The sequence below is a fragment of the Lolium rigidum genome, chromosome 2 (genome assembly GCF_022539505.1).
Source record: "Lolium rigidum isolate FL_2022 chromosome 2, APGP_CSIRO_Lrig_0.1, whole genome shotgun sequence".
NCBI lineage: Eukaryota > Viridiplantae > Streptophyta > Magnoliopsida > Poales > Poaceae > Lolium > Lolium rigidum.
In genome coordinates, this window is record NC_061509.1 from 19,319,042 (window position 1) to 19,339,711 (window position 20,670).

The 20,670-nt window shown below is 48.5% G+C and overlaps 1 pseudogene; it reads left to right on the forward strand.

Moving 5' to 3' along the window:
• LOC124689297 lies at positions 1–1,775 on the forward strand (annotated as a pseudogene).
• Positions 1,776–20,670: the final 18,895 nt, after the last annotated feature.

Below are 20,670 nucleotides of genomic sequence, written 5' to 3' on the forward strand. Positions count from 1 at the left end.
ATGGAGAAGACGGAGGTCGCGGCGGTGGCGGCGCCTGGCCCCGAAAGGCTAGATTCCGATGGAAACGCACGGAAGCGGGCAGAGAGTAGCGACCGAGACCGCGACGAGGCCGACAGCGATCTCATCAGCAAGCTCCCCGCCGACATGCTCGCCGTCATCATCTCCCTCCTCCCCACCAAGGACGCCGGCCGCACGCAGGTACTCTCCCGCCGGTGGCGCCCCTGTGGCGCGCCGTGCCTCTCAACCTCGACGCCCGCGCCAAACTCCCCGGCAGTCCAGCACACGCCCACACCGTCCCCGTTTCCGCCGTCTCCGCGATCATCTCGCAACATCCTGGCCCCGCCCGGCGGTTCTCGTTCACCGGCTTCCACGCCGGCGACTTCGACGCCGAGATGGAGAGCTGGTTCCGCTCCCGCGCGCTCGACAAACTCGAGGAGCTCCATCTGTGCTGCCACACTAGCATCGATTCATCATCCGGGCTGCCTGAACAGAGCCAACGTCTGCCGCCATCTGCGCTCCGCTCCGCCTCTACCCTCCTCGTTGCCAGGATCGTTGGTTGCCGTTTTCCCAACGATATGCCGTCCATGGATTTCCCTGTCCTCGCGCAGCTCACTTTGCTCTACGTTTTAATCCCTGGGGACGTCTTCCACGGCTTGCTCTCTAGCTGCCATGCCTTGGAGAGCTTGTACATGTCCGGAGTTTCTGCTACTACTGGTCGCCTCCGTGTTACCTCGCCGACTCTAAGGAGCATTGCCTTCCATCATTGGCCTAGTGCAAAAGCCGCCCAACAACTGGTCATCCAAGATGCCCCTCACCTTGTGAGGCTACTAATACCTTACGATTCCCAAGATGGTTGTGTGACTATCCGGGTAATCAGGGCACCTAAGCTCGAGATATTGGGCCCTTTTTTCCCCGTCCTCTCCAACCTCATCGTCTCCCAGGTAACAGCACCAGCATCCAGGAGGAATCTTGCATTTGGCGCATAATTTTGTTTGTGCTCATTTTTTTTTTCTGTTTTCCTCAGGGAATAAGCCCAGTCAGCTCCGCAAACTGGACCCGCAGTGTGAAGGTTTTGGCTCTCAGGTCTTCTGGCTTTGCATTGCACGCAGTTCTTAATATCCTCAGGTGGTTCCCCTCTTTGGAAAAGCTGTATGTCATTGTGAGTACTCGTCTTTGCTCGCTTTAAATGTCTGGTTTGATTGGCATATTTTCTTGTCTAGTTAGCAACAAGCTTTAACAAATGCCTCTTCTTTGTATTTTGCAGTTTCGACCACACAAATACATTGAGATGGATAAGGAGGATGACCCTCTGTATGACCCACTACATCCAATCGAATGCCTTCAGGCCCATTTGAAACTTGTGGTATTCAAGTCATTTGTCGGCAATGAGAAGCAGGTTAACTTTGCCAGGTTCTTTGTTTTGAACGCAAAAGTGGTCAACAGAATTGAATTTGAACTCTTCAAGTACAAGAGTGAATCGGTGGCTTATCAGCACCAGCTGCTACAAGTGGAAAACAGAGCTTCTCGAGGTGCTCAAATTCAATTTAGGAATCAACCAGCTCGTAGTGATCTCGATGCACACAAGCATATCCATGATTTGTCAGTGGCCGACCCCTTCAGACATTGTCAAAATTGGGTTCGTCCCTGAAGATTGCACTGTCTTGTGCTCATTGTGTAGACGTGGTTGATATCTGAAGGTAGCATTATCTTTTGCCTATGCCTGATTTCTTTCTGGTCTGGAGTTCCTATGTAATTCGAGTAACTTATGAAGTCACCCGGGTTATAATCGCAGAAGATGTTTTTTAGATGCAAAATGAGTTGGCTGAAAAGTTCTAATGCATGTGCCTGGAGTGCCCGGGTGCCTGTGTTCTTATCTCCGTGTATTCATGATGACTCTTGTAATGTTCTCTAAGTAATGTTGCTACCAAAACACATGTTTCTATCGAGAATTGTATTGCCTATTCTATTATATATATACAAAAGCACAAAAGCTTTTGTTTGATGTTCTGTTGAGAGGATATGCACTAACTTTTTGGTGAAGGATACGTGGTTGTCAAGCTAAGCTAGCAGTTTGTAGTTTTGCTAATGATCCTAAGCAGCTGGAACATGCTTCGGTTGCCTACTGGTTGTTCTCTTATTAAAGTTTGTGGTTACTGTAATTGCATCTTTGTACAGTTTTACCAGTATTTTTTTAAGAGAATTGTATTGTGCTGAGGACTTTAACATAGTGTTTGGCTTTGGTGGAGGTCCTGGTGCATGCTGCTTCTTAACTTGTTTTCTGAACATATTTGTTGGTTGCAAATACAGGGTTTTGCTGCATCTTTATTCGAATTCAGGAGTGATCCTTTTTCTATTGATTACCTTTGACAACATGCACATCCATGATATCCATGATTTGCTGGTACCGGAAACCTTCAACAGCTTGTTTCGTAGAAAGACTTGAGGTTGTTGATGCCTGAAGATTGCATTATCTTTTGCTCCTCTTTTGATGAAAGGGGTTGGCGTCTGAAGTTTGCATTGTCTGCTTGCTTTGTGGATGGCGTTGTTGAAACTCCTCTTACCCTGTGCCACTGGACTTTCTTCAGCCTAAGACAGGCTTAATATCCTTTTGACTACAATCAGAGTAAAAAGACAGTATGGTTGCAGCCTGTTTTTTTTTTCCAGTTTCAGTCACGAAAATGTTCTTACGTTGGTAACTTTTTTGTATTCCTTTTCAGTTATATACAGAAGTATGAGAGGCTTAATTCTGGTTGATTTTTTTGCTTACATGTAGCATTTTCCTGATGCTTACTAGGAACTATGCTTTTCTAGAGGATGGAACGATTCTGTAGCTATCTAGCCATCTAGGGGTGCTATCAGGTTGAAGTTTTGCCAATGCTGCATTATTCATCATGTCTCTGCCTTCAGCTGGAACACCAGAACCACAAACCCCTGAAGATCCGTGGCCTAAAGCGTTGTGAGGTGGGGAGACCGGCGGTGAGATCTAGGGTCTTCTTGCGGTTGTCACGCGGGGCCACACTTTTTTGTTTTGTTTTTTTGCACATGGTTGTTTGATCCGTGAGCTTTCTCTCGTCCCTGGGAAAGGGCAGCGAATTCGGAGCGGGCCGGGACGAGCTGGTCGGAGCGGAGCGGAGATGGCTTGCTGGCGCCGTTTCTTCAGAACCCGAGGCCGGAGCTTGCTGTCCTCCCCTTCCTGCGTTGGCGCCGGCGGCAGCGGCAACGGCACATAGTTCGCCGTTGCTCGCGCGCTAATTTTCCTTTTTTTTTCTTTTAACATGGAACACTCGTATTCCATTAAGACACGGCATAGTCGCCGGTCACGAGACGGGTTACATTAGAAGGAAAGTTCGTAGTCTTACATGGTCTCCGTGAACTTCACCTACACCCAAAGCCGCAAGCTCATGAACCGGTCTATTACATACTCTAGGGGTGTACACCACTTTAGCCTCTAGAAAATTCATATGAAGTCTAAATCTCATATCACTAAGCAAGATGCCAATTGTTCAGAAGGAATAGTCTGAAGACGACATGGCATTCTTCAGGTTAAGACAGTCCATCTTAAAGATCACTTTCCCAATGTGCTCGGCAACTTGCATAGCATTGGAGAGGGCAGTGACTTCCGCATGCATGGCATCCGACATCATCCTCGGAGGTTCATCTGCAGCTACACAAATATCCAACGAGTTGTCCCTGCCAATCGTACCCCAGCCATCACTCCTAGTATCTTCATCCAAAGATGCATCCACGTTTATTTTAATGAATTCATTCGGTGGTGCCTCCCAACGTCTAGTCTGTTTGGCAACATGAGTTTCTTTTCTCCCCCAAAAATTTGATCCATTTTTGCATCTGCCGTTGAACATTAAACTAGAAGGGGTTAAGAGCATCTCCACCGGCGGCCCCCATAGCGATATGGGGCCGGTGTCGTTTTTGGGCTCGCACCGGTGCGCCCCAAACGGCGCCGGCCATTTTTCGAGCCCAATAGAATCGCCGGTATCCCCGTACCGGCCCCTTCACCAAGGGCGCGAATCGGACGCGCCGGCGCCTCGCGGAACGACGGTTTTGCTGGTGGGGGCACCCTATCAGCGAGAGGAGACGGTTCGCATCGGCCGCGACGCGGGAAGGTAGGTCGTCAGCGTTTAATGGTCTCCCGCGCGGAAACCGAGGCGGCCACGAGGGCAGCGATCGGCCACGCGGCGTCCAGTCGCCGTAAATGTGGGTAGTTGCCACCGCTATATAGTACGTACGCCGTGCACCGCCGCCGCTCCATTCTCATCTCCACCACCGCTCCATTCTCTCCTCTCCACATCAAAATGACGCGCCGTCTGAAAACTACCTACTCGATGCTTGGCCTCAACGACCGCGCGCTGCCTCCACCACCACCGCAGCCGCTGCCGGAGCCGGAGGCCAACGCGGAGTACAACTCTGACGAGGACGAGGACCCACGGTTCACGGCGTGGCACGAGGCCTACGTCGCAGACGCGGAAGCAGAGGCGGCCGAGTAGGCAGCGCAGTCGGGCGAGCCGCCGCAGGCCCCCGCCGACCCGGAGCAGGCGGCGATCCTTGCGTCGCTGAACGCGCAACGATACAAGCGGTTGCAGGAGGAACATCGAGAGTTCGTCAACGACGCGAACCTCGAGCACGTCCTCGAGATCTCGCGCCAGCGAAGAGGAGGCGGGACGCCGCCTCATGGAGGCGGAGCGACAGAAGCTCGTAGAGCTCAACGCTCGTCACCACTACGAGGCGTTCGCCCGCCAGCAGGCGAGGCGCGCCGAGATCGAAGCTTTCGGGAAAGGCTGGAAGCGCGGGGACAGCGCAGCCGGCAAGCCCCTGCGACGCCAGCCGCCATGCTCCACCGCCAGATGCGCGAAGCAAGGGAGGAGAAGCGGGCACGGACGCAGGCGACAATGGCGAAGAACGACGACGAGGCAGGGCTGTCGAGCGTCCCAACCGACGGCCAATAGATCAGGATTAAATTTAATTTTTAGTTATGTTTAAATTCGAGCTATTTTGTATAAATTTCGTATAAATTTGGGTTTTTAAATATCATTTTAAATTCAAAATCTATTGGGACTGGCGTATGGGGGCGCCGGTTGGGAGCAGCATCCCCCAAATATTGCATGCTATGTTGGCGTCTATTTGGGAGTTGCCGGTGGAGATGCTCTAACAGACTGATAGTTCTCACCATGATTGCCTCTATTTCGTTCTTGCCACCAATTCCACAAAAAGACGCCGTCAGTAACTGTTCATTATCTGACAACCTTAATACTTCCTCAAGCACCTCAATTGCTGACCGACATGGAAGTAGTTTCGGCGATTTGCACAAAAATAACCTAAAAGTGAAAGAAAAGCACAGACTGACCCTCCGGCGAAACTATTTCACCCATCTAACCCTTTTGTGTGGCGCCCTTCCCATCGGCGCCACACATGCCAGTGTGGCGCCCCTCCTGCCGGCGGCACACACCCAGCCGACGTGGCGCCCTCGACGCTGAGCTGGTGCGCCCATCCGACGTGGCAGCATGTGTGGCGCTGTTATCACCAGATTTTGGCCAAATCAGGAGATGGGCCGTAAGTGAGATGGGCTTGAAGGATGTACGCGTGGAGGATCTCTCGAAGCGGCCCGACACGAAGAAGTTGGGCTAGATTGCCCATGTATCCGTATTATAGTAGATCGCATCTTAATTTAGAAGTTGGAGTTTTACCCGTGCACGGTTAGGTGCACGCCTGAATTAGAAAGTCCCCGGACTATAAATATGTATCTAGGGTTTATGAAATAAACAACAACCAACGTTCAACACAACTCAATCTCGGCGCATCGCCAACTCCTTCGTCTCGAGGGTTTCTTCCGGTAGCACCATGCTGCCTAGATCGCATCTTGCGATCTAGGCAGCACAAGCTTATTACGTTGTTCATGCGTTGCTCGTATCGAAGCCTTTTTGATGGCGAGCAACGTAGTTATCTTAGATGTGTTAGGGTTAGCATTGTTCTTCGTATCATATGCTCGTCGTAGTGCAACCCTTAGGCATCTAGCCGCCCTTACACCTATCTTAGGTGTAGGGGCGGCACCCCGCTTGATCATTGTTTAGTAGATCCGATCCGTTACGGTTGCTCCTTGTTCTTCAAGGATTAGTTTAATATCCGCAATAGTTAGGCCTTACAAAGGGTTGGAGGATCCAGCGGCGTGTAGGGTGTAGTTTGCTAGCCCTAGACAGGATGTTCCGGGGATCAACCTCGTGTTGGTTTTTAGGCCCTGTCTAGGATCGGCTTACGATCACCGTACGCGAGCGCGAGGCCCAATAGTGAGTAGGATGATCCGATTATGCGGTGAAAACCCTAAATCGTCGTAGATCGCTTTAGCTTTATCTTGATCAAGCAGGACCACCATATATTCGTACACCTCGTACGGATCATGGGTGGATCGGATCTTTGAGCCGATTCACAGGACAACCTGAGAGCCGATCGAGGCTCGTATTTAACGTTTACGTGTATGCCATGCAGGAAACTAAGCGAGGCATCATCCAACACCTTCCTGACCAGGTATAGGTCAGGTGGCACGCCCTTGCGACGAGCATCGGACGTGTGACCGAGAAGGCTTTGCGGGCCGTCGCTCGGAGGGACCAGGGCCAGCCGCAGTCCCGGGAGATTCCCGGCTCTACGGTGTTGCCAGTCGCTGCCCGCCGGTGGGTTTCTGACCGCAACACATTCTGGCACGCCCGGTGGGACGATCGTCGACATCCACCGCATCGCCATCTACATCTGAGATGGCGGAGGGCACTCCGGTCAAGTATGAGGATCTGACTGATGAGCTCAAGAAGAAGCATGAGGAGATCAAAGCAGTCCTCGAAGCCGACCTCATCGGCTCTTTCCACAGAACCCGCTCCCACGGCATCAGGTGGAAGGGGTTCTCACCTGAAGGCGCGCTCGATGGAGTGGACCTGTCCGCCCCGTCAGAAGAACGCACTAGGTCGCTGCGTCAGGAGATCAACTTCATGGTGGCTCATTCGCTGCACCATCACTCTGAGAGCCTGGTGAACACTTTGGAGCGTGTCGCTCTGCGCGTGATCCAGGAAATCATGAGCCACCAGTATTCTCCGTCGGGACCAGCTCTGGGGACTTACAAAGGAGAGATGCCACTCCAGTCCCGTCCACCGCTGCCGTTCGCGTTGGCAGCACCAGAAGTGCCGAACTCATCGGCATACGTCGTCTACAAGATTGGTGGTGACCCTAGTGACTACCAATTCCTACATGAGGCGCCCAAGGAGATCCCGCACGGATACACGTGCGCATACGTGCCGACCGCAAGAATCGGGCACTCTCGAACCGGGCTGCAACGAGCAGGGACCTCTGGAACAGTAGGAGGAACGTCGGGAGCAGATCTTGAGAAGCAGACGTGGCTAGCTAAGTACGCCACTCCGACAAACCTCCAGAGCTCAGCTCCTGCAGTTGGCTCAGAACCGGAAAAGCAAGCATGGCTGGCTAAGTATGCCACCCCGGCGAATCTTCAGGGTTCGACACCTTCAGCCATCACCGCGGATCAGATTTGTACAATTCTGAAAGATCAGTTCGGCATGATGCCGAAAAGGAAGACATTCGGCTATACCAAGCCGTACCCCAACGAGTACTAATTGATCCCGCTACCACCCAAATATCGGCTCCCTGACTTCACAAAGTTTAGTGGATCAGATGGTTCCAGCTCCATCGAGCATGTGAGCCGATATTTGGCACAACTGGGCACGATCTCAGCATCAGACGAGCTGAGTGTGAGGTTCTTCGCACAGTCCCTCACAAGATCGGCTTTCGGGTGGTACACATCGCTGCCACCGAACTCAATCCGGACTTGGAAGCAGTTGGAAGAGCAGTTCCACATACGAGTATCACTCGAGAGGCTTCCGAGGCTGGTATTGCCGATCTAGCACAAGTACGACGAAGCGCGGGAAACAGGTGTCGAATACATCCAGCACTTCAGGACCATTAGGAACCGATGCTATTCGGTTCACGTAAGTGAAAAAGAAGCAGTCGAGTTGGCGGTGGTGGGTCTCTCATCATCGATCAAGGACGTGGCGTCCCAAGCAGACTACCCTTCATTGGCGCACATGGTGCAGAAGCTGTCAGCAGAGAATTTGTTTACCAGGACAAATTCAAGCGTGCGGTGGTCCTGGTTGAGGCAGACGAGGATGAAGGTGCTGCGGGAGATCGAGAGGTAGCAGTGGCTGAATGGACTCGGGCGGCAGGCCCCGTGTCCCGCAAGTGGGTTAAGCCACAAGGCCCTCCAAAAGGGTTCGACTTCGACGTGACCAAAGCTGAGCAGATTTTCGACCTCTTACTCACGGAGAAGCAGCTAAAGGTACCCGAAGGCCACAAGATCCCCACGGTGCAGGAGCTGAACGGAAAGCCATAATGCAAGTGGCATAACACGTTCACCCACACCACTAACGACTGCAGGGTGTGGCGTCAGCAGATCCAAATGGCGATAGAAAAAGGGCGGCTAATTTTCAACCGAGTACGCCATGAAGGTCGACACACACCCCTTCCCCGCCGTTAACATGGTGGAGTATACTTACCATGGAGGGTGCCGGCCAGATTTCTCGTGCAATATCAACATGGTGGGACCTGGGCACCACTCGGTAAGGACGGAGATGAGGGCAGCTGCTCTCATAGCAAAGACACAGAGGAAGCCGCTCCACGCGATCGGCTCCGCCACGACGGCAAGCGCTACATCACAGAGGGAGAAGTGAGGAACGTAAGATATCAACGACCTCTCTCTGATCACCTCCTCAACAAGTATGTGGGTCAATACGACCAACGCCGGCGATACAACGACGATGATAAAAGAGATCGTCTGGCTAGGGACGACAGGAGACGACGTCGGCATGATCACGACGAGGAGCGATATGAGCGCCACGCCAAGGAAAAGTCGAGGGAGCAAGACGACGTGGATAGGCACTGGGACTGCCCCTTCTTCAGACACTGCTGGGATTCAGTAATGAGCCGATTGCCTACAATCGGCAATGGCCCAGAATGTAAACAAAAGAAGAAGGATGCAGCTAACGTGTCCGTGTTCAAACGTCTAGGGCCTCTCCCGCCTCGAAACAAGCATGCTGAGTCCGCTCGGGTGGAAGATCTCGAGGAACTAGAGGACGATGATGAAGAAGAAGACAAGTATCATCGGCCAAGGTGGTGCCCTGATGGGCTCAGCCGTTCCCAAAAACGAAGGGTTCAGCCGTCTACGTGGGTTGGAGGAAGCTGAAAGGTTATACCTGCACACGTTGAGGAAGGCGCGGCCTGATCTGGCCGCCAAAATTCAGCGAACCCTGGACGAAGAAGGTCGGCCACAAAGGAAAGAGTGGCGCCCCAGACAAAAGAAAGCCGATGATGAGACATCGGCTAGCACAAACATGGTGTTCATCCTTCCAACGGAGTTTAGCGCTCCAGGATTAGACGAAGCACCTGTGGCACAACTTGACTGCGGCCCACGGCCGGTCATCTTCGAGAAGCCACGAGAAAGAAGTTATAGGCATCTGAAGGCCCTGTACTTGCGAGGATACATCAATGGGCAGCCTGTCAACAAGATGTTGGTGGACACCGGAGCGGCAGTTAACATTATGCCATACTCCATGCTACGTCGGTTGGGACGCTCCAGCTCGGATCCGATCAAGACCAATGTGACACCGAGCGATTTCAACGGCCAAGCATCCGACGCACAAGGTGTTCCGAGTGTGGATCCGACCGTAGGAAGGAAAACTGTCCCTACGACGTTCTTTATTGTCGACAAGCAAGAGCTCCTATGCTGTCCTACTAGGGAGAGATTGGATCCACGCCAATCGTTGCATTCCATCCACGATGCACCAATGCCTAATACAGTGGGATGGAGATGAAGTAGAAGTCGTCCACGCAGATGATTCAGCCGAGATTTCAACGGCCGGCATGAACGTTTGGGAGACATCGGGCCAAGAGCCACTCTCGGGCATCAATTTGGACGATCGCGAGCGCATCGACGTGACAAAGAACGGGGTTAGGCTGGTTTTATCCACCGGCCTGACCGTGTAACAAGAGCAACATCGATGGACAAACGTGGCGATGCCGATCCAAGTGATCGGCCCCAAGGATTTGTGGAGGAACATTGCAAAAACCTTCATCGAGCAAGCAACGTGGAGGCCGATTCCAGCAATCGGCCAAAATTATCCTCACTATACATTCTGCCTGGGTTCAACATTTGATCCAACAGGGAATACCTGAAGAGCCGATACCATCAAATCCCTTGAAAGAATCGGCTCGGGGGGCACCTAGGTGGATAAAACACGAGGATATGAAGTAGAAGTATCTTTCAAATGCCCAGCAGCCCAAGATATTCTTTGATGATGGGTATTGAAGTATAGGGGCCGATACATAAATCGGCAGTAAAAAGTTCAAAATTTTTAAGCACAGCCGATGCGCAGACATCGACTTAAGGATAGAAAGCCGATGCATGGCCATCGACTCCAGAGGTACAACTGTTGTGAGCAGAGGCTCGGAACTCCGAAGGTTCTCTTCCTGGAAAAGCTCGGGGGGCATCTCACCCTGAAGGTTCTCTGCTCTGGGGAGCCGATTTTGTTGAAATCGGCTGACTCTGCATCATGACTTGGAAGCCGATGGTGGCACGTTTGGTTGGCCCACTGCTGTTCTCGCCTTGATGGAGGCTCGGGGGCAAGCGACTCGCGTAGATATTCTGTTCTTAAGAAGCCGATTGAGATTTCATCGGATGGCCCTCCATCGTAACCTTTTTCAAGGGGATTGGGCAGGTTTGAAGAGTATCACTGAATATCTGAATATCCAGAGGTATCGGCTTCAGCGTCAAGTCATTTCAGCAACGGTTCTGGGGCTCTCTTAAAGGCGTTGGTCTGCCTCATTGTCCACCAGAGCTCAAAGTCATCGGTCGAAAAAGGTGAAAGATAGATCGTGAAGGATTGATATGTTAACATCAGCTTTTGAGCATTGATCAAGTTCACGATCACTCCGACGACAAAGAGATGAAGAACGGATTATGAGAGACCGATGCGTTGTCATCGGCTCATTGAGCATTGGCTAAGTGATGATCGGCGGAATCAGTATGAGGGGAAATCGGCTAAATTGGCATAAAGGAAATCGGCAAAATCAAATTGGGGAATTTCTTCATTGATAAACGAGATTTCTTACATAGAAGAGCTGATTGCTCTCAAAAGGGAGTACTAAGGGGATACATTGCCCCGTCTACTACTACCGATCCTATGCTAAGGGTCCTATCTACGGGCCGTCGCTGCCCTCGTCGTCACCCTCGTCGCCGGCTGTCGGCGCTGCTCCCGGCGGGCTCGTCGTCGGCTGGCTGTAGCGGCCGCCGGCAGGACCTTCGTTGTCCTCATCCTCCTCGTCGTCGTCGTCGTCGTCGCTGTCGAAATCACTGAGATTCCCCGGCCAGGGGCAGTGGCGCTTGGCCGGCGGCTCGTCGGAGGAGCTGTCGTCCTCCTCCTCCTCCTCCTCCTTCACCTCCTCGGAGGAGGTGAAGTCATCCCAGGAGAAGCGATCGTCATCGCTCTCCTCCTCCGATTCCCCGTCGGCAAGGAAGCGGAGGTCGCTCTCCCCGTCCGTCGAGGACTTGTCGTCCTCGGACCAGATGGAGAAGTCATGGCCGGGCTCCTCCCCGGCCTCTATGGCGTGGCGGATGTTGGCCGCATGGACCTCTTGTGGGTCCCGTTCTGGCGTCGGCTCGTGGGAGGAAGAGGACTCGAGGGAAAGTCCCGATGAGGCGGAGGAAGAAGAAGACATGGTGCGCAGGAGGGCTTTTGAGTGCTAATGCGGAGAGGATGAGGAGGAGAACTGTTCGGTGCGGTTAAATAAAAGAAGTGGGGATTTAATGTTCGAACAGTTTTCGAGGAGGTGGTGCCAAAAAACTGTCAGATCGTGCAGAGAAGTTGGGAAGGCAAGTCGTCATGATGAAAAATACTGCGACGGTTCTGCTCTGCCACGACATGACCCCTCGGAGGAAAAACAGAGTGGTTTTGAAATTATCATTACCAAAACCAGGGGGCATGTGTTATCACCAGATTTTGGCCAAATCAGGAGATGGGCCGTAAGTGAGATGGGCTTGAAGGATGTACGCGTGGAGGATCTCTGAAGCGGCCTGACACGAAGAAGTTGGGCTAGATTGCCCATGTATCTGTATTATAGTAGATCGCATCTTAATTTAGAAGTTGGAGTTTTACCCGTGCACGGTTAGGTGCACGCCTGAATTAGAAAGTCCCCCGGACTATAAATATGTATCTAGGGTTTATGAAATAAACAACAACCAACGTTCAACACAAATCAATCTCGGCGCATCGCCAACTCCTTCGTCTCGAGGGTTTCTTCCGGTAAGCACCATGCTGCCTAGATCGCATCTTGCGATCTAGGCAGCGTAAGCTTATTACGTTGTTCATGCGTTGCTCGTGCTGAAGCCTTTTTGATGGCGAGCAACGTAGTTATCTTAGATGTGTTAGGGTTAGCATTGTTCTTCGTATCATATGCTGTTGTAGTGCAACCCTTAGGCATCTAGCCGCCCTTACACCTATCTTAGGTGTAGGGGTGGCACCCCGCTTGATCATTGTTTAGTAGATCCGATCCGTTACGGTTGCTCCTTGTTCTTCAAGGATTAGTTTAATATCCGCAATAGTTAGGCCTTACAAAGGGTTGGAGGATCCGGCGGCGTGTAGGGTGTAGTTTGCTAGCCCTAGACGGGATGTTCCGGGGATCAACCTCGTGTTGGTTTTTAGGCCCTGTCTAGGATCGGCTTACGATCACCGTACGCGAGCGCGAGGCCCAATCGTGAGTAGGATGATCCGATTATGCGGTGAAAACCCTAAATCGTCGTAGATCGCTTTAGCTTTATCTTGATCAAGCAGGACCACCATATATTCGTACACCTCGTACGAATCATGGGTGGATCGGCTCTTTGAGCCGATTCACGGGACAACTTGAGAGCCGATCGAGGCTCGTATTTAACGTTTACGTGTATGCCATGCAGGAAACTAAGCGAGGCATCATCCAACACCTGCCTGACCGGGTATAGGTCAGGTGGCACGCCCTTGCGACAGCATCGGACGTGTGACCAGAAGGCTTTGCGGGCCGTCGCTCGGAGGGACCAGGGCCAGCCGCAGTCCTGGGAGATTCCCGGCTCTACGGTGTTGCCAGTCGCTGCCCGCCGGTGGGTTTCTGACCGCAACAGGCGCCCCTCCCATCGGCGCCACACATGCCCTTACAATTTCCCAAAACATACTGTGAGACAATTCGTCTGGGACTTAGCCGTTTTGGCGAGGCTCTATGCGTAGCGCCGATGCCACAGGCGCCACAGTAGCATGTGTGGCGCCGATGCCACGGGCGCCACACATCCACTTAAGTGTGGCGCCCCCGCCCGCCCCAGCCCGACCACACCTCTTCTTCTCTCTTCTTTCTTCTCTGCTCCCACGAAACCGCCACCGCCGCCCGCCTCCCCTTCGGCCCCCCACCAAATCGACCAAGGAATCGTCAGATCTATCCGGCCAACTCCTTCCTCCTCCATTCTTCAAGGTATTCCCCTTCTATTCCCTCCGATTCATCTACTAGTGTTAGTGGATTTGGTAGATTTGGGTATGAACCCTAGACATGGAAATTTATGTTGGTGGATTTGGATATGAACCATTGATATGGAAATTAATGTTGGTGGAATCTACATTGTAGTATATGTGTTTGAACCAAAGATTTGTTGGAACCCTAGATATGAAATTTTACATGTATGTGTTGAAATCCTATGTATGTATGTGTTGAAATGTCTAATATTTGCCTAGCAAATGCATTGAAATGTGTTACATATGCCTATTATTTGTGATGGAATAACTCATATTTGAACCAAATATTTGTTGGAACCCTAGATATGAATGTATGTGTGTATGTATGGAACCTTATGTATGTATGTGGTGAAAGGCAAAATTGGAGCTTAGCAAATGCATTCTATTGTCTTACATATGTCTATTATGTGCCTAGGAATGGTATGTCTTACGAAATTCATATGTGTGATGTATTTGGATATGAACTCTCATGTATGTGTGATGTATAGGTGATTCGAAAGTTAGATATATTCTCATGTATGTGTTGCTCATTTTTGTTAGTGGAATGACTCATAATATGGTTGTGTAAACATGTAGGATGGTGTGGCTGCTGGATGAAGAGTACGACAGGGAGCACCGGGCTGTTCATATGACGAAGAGGAGAACGGATCTTCACCCTTTGAAGATTCGTTACCATGGCACAGTGGATATACCGTATGACGAGAGGTACACGGAGTTCATCCAGCCTACCGGTCTTATGCCGTTCATATCCCTTGTAAGCCGTGGGGGGCCGAACATGAACCCCTCTGCACTCACCGCCCTTGTCGACCGGTGGAGGCCGGAGACTCACACCTTCCACTTGAGGGCCGGCGACAGTGGGGGGAAGCTGGCCCATTGGTGTTGGCTGAAGGCGCTTACTGTGTTGGACAACCGGTGGAGTTGGGGAACAGCGGCACTTGCCTACCTCTACCGGCAGGTGATGACTTGTTCTATGTACTATTTTCCTATAGTAGTGTGCTAGACAAAGTAGTAACCAAATATCTTATGTACGCAGTTGGACGAAGCTTGTCGCAGGACTGGGAGCGGCGGTATTGGTGGATGCTTGCTCCTACTTTCCGTATGGAGCTGGGACCGCATATCAGTTGGGCGGCCTAGGATACTCACCGAGAGGCATTGGCCTCATCACCCGGACAACCCTGATCGGGAGCCGACTTGGGCATACCTTTGGGACAATGTCTCGGAGATGACGAGCGATCCACAGATCATGTACGGAGCGATGCAACTGCGGAGTTGGACACTCTTACCGCCGAGCAATCCTAGTTTTCATTGATTCTACTTGGCATGTTGTAAATTCTAGTTTTCATTGATTCTACTGGCATGTTGTAAATTCTGAAATATTTGTATGCTGCAGGTGGAATGGGAGCCATATGGTTCCTACTACCGTATTGGCGCGGGGATGCCTAACCTCAACCACAAGTGCACGGAGGAGGCGCTGTTCTGGCGTATGCGCTGCCCACTCATATGCATGTGGCTTGTTGAACACCACCAGCCACACAGAGTGATGAGACAGTTTGGGTTGTATCAGGAGTCCACACCTCAGTGGCAAGACACGGACAAGGCGCTTGATACGTCTCCGACGTATCGATAATTTCTTATGTTCCATGCCACATTATTGATGATATCTACATGTTTTATACACATTATATGTCGTATTTATGCATTTTCCGGCACTAACCTATTAACAAGATGCCGAAGAGCCGATTCTGTTGTTTTACTGCTGTTTTTGGTTTCAGAAATCCTAGTAAGGAAATATTCTCGGAATTGGACGAAATCAACGCCCGGGGTCCTATTTTTGCATGAAGCTTCCGGAAGACCGAGGGATAGACGAAGTGGGGCCACGAGGTGGCCAGACACCAGGGCGGCGCGGCCCGAGCCCTGGCCGCGCCGGCCTGTGGTGTGGGCCCCTCGTGACGCCCCTTTACCTGCCCTTCCGCCTACAAATAGCCTTCGTCGCGAAACCCTCGGTGCGAGAGCCACGATACGGAAAACCTTCCGGAGACGCCGCCGCCGCCAATCCCATCTCGGGGGATTCGGGAGATCGCCTCCGGCACCCTGCCGGAGAGGGGAATCATCTCCCGGAGGACTCTTCACCGCCATGGTCGCCTCCAGGAGTGATGAGTGAGTAGTTCACCCCTGGACTATGGGTCCATAGCAGTAGCTAGATGGTTGTCTTCTCCTCATGTGCTTCATTGTCGGATCTTGTGAGCTGCCTAACATGATCAAGATCATCTATACGTAATACTATATGTTGTGTTTGTCGGGATCCGATGGATAGAGAATACTATGTTATGTTGATTATCAATCTATTACCTATGTGTTGTTTATGATCTTGCATGCTCTCCGTTATTAGTAGAGGCTCGGCCAAGTTTTTGCTCTTAACTCCAAGAGGGAGTATTTATGCTCGATAGTGGGTTCATGCCTCCATTAAATGCGGGACGGTGACGGAAAGTTCTAAGGTTGTGGATGTCTTGTTGCCACTAGGGATAAAACATTGATGCTATGTCTAAGGATGTAGTTATTGATTACATTACGCACCATACTTAATGCAATTGTCTGTTGTTTACAACTTAATGCTTGGAAGGGGTTCGGATGATAACCTGAAGGTGGACTTGTTAGGCATAGATGCATGCTTGGATAGCGGTCTATGTACTTTGTCGTAATGCCCAATTAAATCTCACTATACTCATCATATCATGTATGTGCATGGTCATGCCCTCTCTATTTGTCAATTGCCCGACTGTAATTTGTTCACCCAGCATGCTATTTATCTTATGGGAGAGACACCTCTAGTGAACTGTGGACCCCGGTCCATTCTTTTACATTGAATACAATCTCCTGCAATACTTGTTCTACTGTTTTCTACGCAAACAATCATCATCCACACTATACATCTAATCCTTTGTTACAGCAAGCCGGTGAGATTGACAACCTCACTTTGTTTCGTTGGGGCAAAGTACTTTGGTTGTGTTGTGCAGGTTCCACGTTGGCGCCGAAATCCCTGGTGTTGCGCCGCACTACATCCCGCCGCCATCAACCTTCAACGTGCTTCTTGGCTCCTCCTGGTTCGATAAACCTTGGTTTCTTTCTGAGGGAAAACTTGCCGCTGTACGCATCACACCTTCCTCTTGGGGTTCCCAACGGACGCGTGTTGTACGCGTATCAAGCACTTTTTCTGGCGCCGTTGCCGGGAGATCAAGACACGCTGCAAGGGAGTCTCCACAATCCAATCTCTTTACTTTGTTTTTGTCTTGCTTTATTTTATTTACTACTTTGTTTGCTGCATTATATCAAAACACAAAAAAATTAGTTGCTAGCTTTACTTTATTTACTTGTCTTGCACTCTATATCAAAAACACAAAAAAATTAGTTACTTGCATTTACTTTATCTAGTTTGCTTTATTTACTACTGCTAAAATGGCCACTCCTGAAAATACTAAGTTGTGTGACTTCACAACCACAAATAATAATGATTTCTTATGCACACCTATTGCTCCACACTGCTACTACAGCAGAATTCTTTGAAATTAAACCTGCTTTACTAAATCTTGTTATGAGAGAGCAATTTTACAGGTGTTTGTTCGATGATCTTGCTGCCCATCTCAATAATTTTGTTGAATTGTGTGAAATGCAAAAGTATAAAGATGTAGATGGTGACATTATAAAATTAAAATTGTTCCCTTTCTCATTAAGAGGAAGAGCTAAAGATTGGTTGCTATCTCTGCCTAAGAATAGTATTGATTCATGGACTAAATGCAAGGATGCTTTTATTGGTAGATATTATCCCCCTGCTAAAATTATATCTTTGAGAAGTAGCATAATGAATTTTAAACAATTGGATAATGAGCATGTTGCACAAGCTTGGGAAAGAATGAAATCTTTGGTTAAAAATTGCCCAACCCATGGAATGACTACTTGGATGATCATCCAAACCTTTTATGCAGGACTGAACTTATCTTCGCGGAACCTATTGGATTCAGCTGCTGGAGGTACCTTTATGTCCATCACTCTTGGTGAAGCAACAAAGCTTCTTGATAATATGATGATTAATTACTCTGAATGGCACACGGAAAGAGCTCCACAAGGTAAGAAGGTAAATTCTGTCGAAGAAACCTCTTCCTTGAGTGATAAGATTGATGCTATTATGTCTATGCTTGTGAATGATAGGACTAATGTTGATCCTAATAATGTTCCGTTAGCTTCATTGGTTGCCCAAGAAGAACATGTTGATGTAAACTACATTAAAAATAATAATTTCAACAACAATGCTTATCGGAACAATTCTAGTAATAACTATATGCCATATCCTTACAATAATGGTAACAGTTATGGTAATTCTTATGAGAATTCTTACAACAATAATAGGAACACACCCCCTGGACTTGAAGCTATGCTTAAAGAATTTATTAGTACACAAACTGCTTTTAACAAATCTGTTGAGGAAAAGCTCAATAAAATTGATATTCTCGCTTCTAAGGTTGATAGACTTGCCTCTGATGTTGATCTTTTGAAATCGAAAGTTATGCCTAATAAGGATATTGAAAATAAAATTGTTACTACAGCAAATGCCATCCAAGTTAGAATTAATGAGAATATAAGATTGATGGCCGAATTGCATGCTAGGTGGGAAAGAGAAGAAAATGAAAAACTAGCTAAAGAGAATAATGTAGCCAAAGTTTGGACTATTACCACCACTAGCAATGCTAATGCTCCACAAGTTGCCGCGCCTACTACTATCAATGGTAAAATAATTGGTGTTGGCAATGTTTCTACTCCTAATGCAAAGCCTGCAAAACTGCAAAAAACTGCTAAAACTGCTGAAACTGCCTGTGATAAAACTGCTGAATTTTTTTCCAACATTGGGGATGATGATCCCATTGCTTTAGATTATAATGGTTTGGATTTTGATGATTGCCACATCTCTGAAGTTATAAAGTTCTTGCAAAAACTTGCTAAGAGTCCTAATGCTAGTGCTATAAACTTGGCTTTCACAAAACATATTACAAATGCTCTCATAAAAGCTAGAGAAGAGAAACTAGAACGTGAAGCTTCTATTCCTAGGAAGCTAGAAGATGGTTGGGAGCCCATCATTAAGATGAAGGTCAATGAATTTGATTGTAATGCTTTATGTGATCTTGGTGCAAGTATTTCCGTTATGCCTAAGAAGATTTATAATATGCTTGACTTGCCACCATTAAAGAATTGTTATTTGGATGTTAATCTTGTTGATAATGCTATAAAGAAACTTTTGGGGAGAGTTGATAATGTTCGCATTACCGTTAACAACAACCTTGTCCCCGTTGATTTTGTTGTCTTGGATATTGAATGCAATGCATCTTGTCCCATTATATTGGGAAGACCTTTTCTTCGAACTGTTGGAGCTATCATTGATATGAAGGAAGGTAATATTAAATATCAATTTCCTCTCAAGAAAGGTATGGAACACTTCCCTAGAAAGAGAATGAAGTTACCTTTTGATTCTATTATTAGAACAAGTTATGATGTTGATACTTCGTCTCTTGATAATACTTGATACACACTTTCGCGCCTAGGCTGAAGGCGTTAAAGAAAAGCGCTTATGGGAGACAACCCATGTTTTTACTACAGAAATTTTATTTTATATTTGAGTCTTGGAAGTTGTTTACTACTGTAGCAACCTCTCCTTATCTTAGTTTTATGCATTGTTGTGCCAAGTAAAGTCTTTGATAGTAAGGTTCATACTAGATTTGGATTCTTGCGCAGAAACAGATTTCTTTGCTGTCACGAATTTCGACCTGCCTCTCTATAGGTAGCTCAGAAAAATATGCCAATTTACGTGCGTGATCCTCAGATATGTACTCAACTTTCATTCAATTTTGGCATTTTCATTTGAGCAAGTCTGGTGCCATTTTAAAATTCGTCTTTACGAACTGTTCTGTTTTGACAGATTCTGCCTTTTATTTTGCATTGCCTCTTTTGCTATGTTGGATGAATTTCTTTGATCCATTAATGTCCAGTAGCTTTATGCAATGTCCAGAAGTGTTAAGAATGATTATGTCACCTCTGAACATATAAATTTTTATTGTGCACTAACCCTCTAATGAGTTGTTTCGAGTTTGGTGTGGAGGAAGTTTTCAAGGATCAAGAGAGGGAAATGATGCAATATGATCAAGGAGAGTGAAAGCTCTAAGCTTGGGGATGCCCCGGTGGTTCACCCCTGCATATTTTAAGAAGACTCAAGCGTCTAAGCTTGGGGATGCCCAAGGCATCCCCTTCTTCATCGACAACATTATCAGGTTCCTCCCCTGAAACTATATTTTATTCCATCACATCTTATGTACTTTGCTTGGAGCGTCGGTTTGTTTTTTTTTGTTTGAATAAATGGATCCTAGCATTCATTGTGTGGGAGAGAGACACGCTCCGCTGTTGCATATGGACAAATATGTCATTAGGCTTTACTCATAGTATTCATGGCGAAGGTTGAATCTTCTTCGTTAAATTGTTATATGGTTTGAATCGGGAAATGCTACATGTAGTAATTCTAAAATGTCTTGAATAATTTGATACTTGGCAATTGTTGTGCTCATGTTTAAGCTCTTGCATCATATACTTTGCACCCATTAATGAAGAAATACATAGAGCTTGCTAAAATTTGGTTTGCATATTTGGTCTCTCTAAAGTCTAGATAATTTCTAGTATTGAGTTTTGAACAACAAGGAAGACGGTGTAGAGTCTTATAATGTTTACAATCTGTCTTTTTGTTATCACCAGATTTTGGCTAAATCAGGAGGTGGGCCGCGATCAAGATGGGCTTGGGAGATTACATATTAAAGAACTATGAAGCGGCCTCGCACGGAGAATTTGGGCTAGTTAGCCCGTGTATCTTAATATAATAGATTGTGTATCGGTTTAGAAGTTAGAGTTTATCTCGTGCACGGTTTAGTGCACGCCCACATTAGAAAGTCCCCTGGACTATAAATATGTACCTAGGGTTTATGGAATAAACAACAACTCACGTTCAACCCCAAAAACAAACCAATCTCGGCGCATCGCCAACTCCTTCGTC